Source organism: Athene cunicularia, assembly GCF_003259725.1.
Source record: "Athene cunicularia isolate RWA chromosome 4 unlocalized genomic scaffold, athCun1 chr4_part1, whole genome shotgun sequence".
Taxonomy (NCBI): Eukaryota; Metazoa; Chordata; class Aves; order Strigiformes; family Strigidae; genus Athene; species Athene cunicularia.
The window spans coordinates 38,120,884-38,126,883 of NW_020799098.1; positions in this window are offsets into that span (position 1 = coordinate 38,120,884).

Consider the following 6,000-nt stretch of genomic DNA (forward strand, 5'->3'; position numbering starts at 1 on the left):
TTTACAGTCATGCAGTCCTCAACAATGTCTAGCATAGCATGGACCTAAATTTAGCCTTATAATTAATAGTATGTTCACATCTCATTCACACTGTGTGGAAAAAAATCCAAGGCCGAAGGGGAGGTAAGGAGACTTCAAATATAACAGAAAAAACCTGAAGTCTGCGCTCTACCTTAACAGACTCACCTCTATGCTTTACATAACTGTAAAGACAGATGAAAAATGATCACAGGATTCTTCCCAGAAAGAATGCCATTTTTAAGGATAGATAGTATTTGTAAACTCAAGTTGCCTTCCTAAGATGAATGTGCTTTTCACCAGCCTGCACCCTGTCCAGTAATATGAATGCAGGGAGCTACCAAGTCACAGAACACTTTAGGCTCATCTTAGTCCATTGGTTAACAGGAAGGTAGATACTATATTGGTTTCAGTTGCTCCAACCAGTTTTTAAGAAACCATTTAAAAGATAGATATTTTAAAATACAGCAAATAACCTGTTACTGAAGAACTAAAATACCTTGGACTCCCATTGTATTCAGAAAAAAAAAATAAATCTAAACATATGAACAGACACACTGCCTGGAAGCTTTTCTGGAATTAAACTCATGTAAAATTAAGGTAAGCTTAAAAAAAGCAAACTCTGAAATAATTTTCTGATGTAAATCAAGTCAGTTACATGATGTGAAGATGTAGTGTTAACATTTACTTTCATTTCCAAACTATGAAAAAATACAAATATATGCTTTATGTAGAGACTAAACATTTATCAAAGGTAGTTTCCAAAAATAAGAGAGTGAGTTTTCAAGTACACATTAAGCACATATGGTCTGACAGCACTTTCATATATTTATTTGCAAGAACAGAGTGCAGTGATGAGATGTTTTAATATTGCTGCAAACATATTATTAAAAAAAACAGTATTCTTTTGAATAAAAGTAATAGTTACTCTTAGTTACAGTAATAGGTTACGCTTTAGAGAATCCAAGCAGTAGAAGTTCATGTATTCACTCAGTACATTACTGCATTAGATTTATATTGTATTGTTTACAAGCATTCAGATTTTACAAATCATTACAATCACAAGTCTCTAGCTATTGAAGATCTACCAGTTAACATTTGTCTTTATTAATTAGTTGTCATTGTTCTTGAAAACATACAGGAAGTATATCTTATATTCTTTAACTCTAGTTTATTTTTAAAAATACTTCCAAAATAACTTTATATTTTAGTAACTCTAACAATGATATGACAAAAAGCCCATAAACAACCTGTAGGTTAATAAAACTTCACCTTTCACAGCCTACAGTCACAGTTCAGGTACTCATTCTATCACCAGGGAGAGTCCTGCAGCACTGTGTACTTGGGTTCCTAAACCAACATACTCTCTCTGAGCGCTTTCAAGTCAGGCATGCAGCTACAGCCACCAATGCTGCCAAGATCCCAGCTGCTTCTACAACTTACACATAGGACAGCTTCTTGGACCTGCTTCTAGCATAGTAGACTGAAGATCATCTGTATTAGGGGGCTTCCCAAACTCCCAGGAAGAAAAATAATACTCAGGAAAGCAAAAATAAATAATTGACTAAATAAATATTCTCTTGGCCTCTGAGAAGAACATCAAGAACAGGTTAGCTAAAGGCAAGTCAAAACCAATACGTCTGCACAAGCACAGCTTGTTGCTGACATCACTGATTCTTTCTTCTGATTTAAATGGTATTATTCATTTTAATGGCATCACTGTAAGACTGTGATCAGTCTGCAGAGTAGCAGGGCCTGGTAAATGTCATCAAGCACTCCTGTTCTTTATAGGTTATTCTAACATTGTTGATTGCTCAAGGAGGGAAGAACTACATATACCAATGAATAGTCTACCTGAAAACTCCTCACATTTACCATATAGGTAACTATAGCTGTTTGTTAGAATTCCATATCTTGAGGAGATACAATCCATAACTTCTGTTACTGTTTTTACACAAAATGAAGTAACAGACATGTACTAGAATACTTGTTAGCTTTTCAAGAGAGTGAGCAATACTGCTAAACTCAAAGGATTGAAAAAATAAGACAGAGAAAATCAAACATCCCACCATTAATGAAGTGTTAATTAAGATTAAGTACATTCAAAACAACCCCCACTGACAGCAAAACTGTTTTATTTAAGGTTCAGGAAGTTTTAAAACAGATAGTTTAGACCAAATTGTGGTCTCAACTATATTGTTCCTGATGTGGGAGTTTGCAACATAGTGAAATGCCGTACCAAAAACTAATTAAGTCTTACGAATACTCATGGGTCAGCATTTAAAATTTCCTTATTTATCATTGAGGAATCTGTGAAGAGGAAAATCAAAGGAAAAATATATAAGAGATTAGATCCACAATTGAATTTATAATCATTGTGAGTGGTACCTAAATCCTAAATTTAGACCCTAAAAATCCTCATTCATTTGTCCCTAGTTCACAGGAGGCAAGTTTCCAAAGTAAGTTTCCCTAAACTGAAGGTGCACTTCAGCAAATGCCTATATTATGTCAAATATTATGCATTTCTAACAGAAATCTAATCTCCCTCTCATGCCAAAATATAGAAAAAACAATGTTAAACATATTCTCTAGAGATACTTAACTACAAATAAGACAGAGAACACTGCAAGGTTTTTATATAACCCAATAAAATATTGGTTCCAGCACTATTCATATATTTTATAAATTTTCAACAAATGAAAAAAATATTTAATGACACTTGCATTGAAATATTAAAACAATAGAAATGGCTTTTTGCTCTTGCATAAACCTTTTCAAATCAGCATTAGGCTGTTTTCTAAACAAACCATAAACTGTAGACTAATTCCCATGGCAAGATGCAAACAAGACATATCCTCTATTTCACTGCAAAATTTGAGGGGAATTAAAAATGCTTGAAGTGCTGCACAACCAAGTATTAAGATCTGGTATTCAGCAGGTAGTTTCACTATATATCATATACAATATACATTTTATATATAGTCTGATCCCCTGTTACATTAGCAATATAGCCTCTGGCCAATTTCTGATCCATATCTACTGCCCACAACTACTCTTTCTGTGAGGAACACCAATATCTTCACAAGAGCAGAGCAACAGTCTCCTTTCTGGCGCAATTAGGTTAGTGAATCCTTCCATATGCAATCTCAAAACCCCACATCTATACACATCCTACTACGCAAAGTTCTCCCTTTATTACAAAACCTTACAGATGCCTAAATCAAATACCTGACTAGTTTCCTACACAATCCCAACTGGCTGCAAGAAGGTCCACACATCCAGTAAAATCCACGTCATGGTCCAGTTCTTCAGAAAAGTGGAATGGTTGTTGTTGAAAGACAGTGAGAAAATAGTGCATAAAAGTATCAGACCAGTACATCTTTACCCCTTCCCATGAGAGTACCAGCATTGTAGCCCAGGGAGGTGGGTTTTTTTGTTTTTTTATTTTTACTTCCCACCTAATGATTTCAGTGAATCTGTACACAGAAGTAGGTTTTTGATTCTGTCATGCTTTAAATGAGAAATGCTTCATAGGCAGAATTTGGGTACCAGCATCCAAGTCAAACAAAAATATACTTAATTCCTCTCTTGATCTCTGGGTAAAATTATTATCATTGTGAGAGGTCTCCAGAAAGTATGCTACATTTTATATTTTTACTGTTTAAAAAAATTACAATTAATATTCTCTTTAAAGTATGGAATATAACTGGTTTTCTAAATATTTTTAACACCATCTGGTAAATTCCTACAGACAACCTAGGAAGCTTGTACAATATATTTCTCTAGTTATAAATATATTTATAAATGTGTATATAAATGAAGTATAAATATGCATATATATATGTGTATATATGTAATTTGTGTATATATAGGTAGATAAGGTAAAAAAAATAGAGATTTGAGTTTCAAAATGAAAGGAAATCTGGGGAAGAATGGTTGTTTTAAACTGCTTGTATTTTTTTAGATAAAATACAATTACAGATAGGAAAAAAAAAAATATCACCAGGAATAGAAAGTATTTCGTTCCAAATGTCATCCTTATTGTAAGGAAATTATCGATAAGATTTTAACCTGAGCAAAGAAATTAGCCCTGTACTAGGCCTTTGAGATTATCTATCAGTTTTGCTCTGATGCTGCAGCAATTCCCAAACCTCCTCAAGTGTGTCCCATGATGCACAATCTCCTCCCAGTACACATTATTAATGATTTAAAGACATATTTTTTCAGCTACTATTATACATCCAGTAAGAGAACTATATGTTTAGCTTTATGTAATTATATTTTATGTAGTATTACTGGAAGTTAATTTTATGTGAACTGTTACATCAAGACCCTTTGAGTTTCTCGCAACTTTTAGCTTCAGCACTCAATTTCACACACAATCACTGTACAGTGATTTATGTCCCACCATAGTCTCTTTAGTCACTGGCTGATTCTCTGTCCAAGATAACCTCCTCACTTCCAAAACTGAGACTGATTACCGTTTTCCCCTGAATCACATCACAGCCAGTGTCGTGGCACTGTACCTCTTGATTACTTCTGTCTTCCATAGTAGTAAGCTGTCGTGAAAAATGCCTTAATGTGACATCACATAGTTTCTTTCCTAATAAAGCAGCACAGTCTCAAAGTTGAGCTCAGTGATTCAGAACTTCAGATATTTACATTGTAAGACTGATATTTAGCCTCTCCTCTAATTAGACTCACCTCTTTGAAAAGCTGTGATGATGACAATATCAATCTTCATACTACTCTACATACAGCTTCTCCCACCTTGAATTAATTACTAAGCAACAGAATTCAGACTCTCCGTTCTAGTCTCTTAATAGCGATTTTCTAAATTCACGGAGGTGGATAAGAAAAAGTACTCTGCTGAACGTAGTTTTACCTTTCCAGTTTCAATTTAGGTACACGTTAGTTACAACTGAAGACTGAAAGTTATGCCATTGGGCATAAAATTCTCATTAAAATGGCTGAATTATCATGATTATATAGGACATAGATACATTGACAAATTAATAAGTAGTTTCAGTTCTTTTCAGCAAATGACAGTGTGTACAAATATTTCTGAGCTCATTTACTTCCCAAGTACAAACTTGCTTAGTAGTTGCTTATACAGGATATAAATAATTCCAGCCGTCTTCACACAACGTGGTGGATGAAAAAAGAAAACAAGTACTTTGGATCAAAGCCCTTGCTGTTTTTTTCTGTGGTAGGAATGCAGGAAAATTACATGGTGCTATACTCTGTTCATTAGTATAACATTTGCACAGCAGTCAAGTAACCACTTATTCCCATGCGAATGACTGTGCCAACAGCATTTTTTTAATATCTGAGCAAAGGAAAGCTACATCTTAATTTTTCAAATGCAACACGCTAATCCATGAGTCGCATACCCAAATCTTCACTTGCCAGGTAGAAGCCAGAGCCCTGGAGGTGTTATAGAAGCTGGAGGGGACAACTTCTCCTTCAGTGCCCCAGGGCAACCTCAGCCTTGTGCAGCTCCTGCCACCACCCTCTGCTAGTGCTCTTCATGTGCTGCATTAAGGGCAGGGGAGCTTCCTTTAGAACCCAAGACTGCCAAGGGTCACATACAGACAATAATTGATTCAAATATAAATTAAGAATTAATAAACAGAGATTACAGACTTATTTTATTACTCCTTCTAATGAGTTACACTGTTTGGCATGTAAAATACAGTATTCATTCGGTACCTGTAGAATGACATCATTTCTAATTCATATAGAATATGCAATGTAATGATAATAATCCTCCTATTTTAAGACTAAATTCCAGTCTGTTAAATATTGTGAATTTATCATATGAAAGCTTTTTTGTTTAAGTATAAATTAAATGCATACTTGACACTTACTTCTGCACCACTAAAAATACTTTCCAGAACTATTTTTAATAGTAAGTCTAGGAATGCTAATTATGCATCATTCACCATTACAAAACGTATTTTCCAACAATTACTGTGTTTA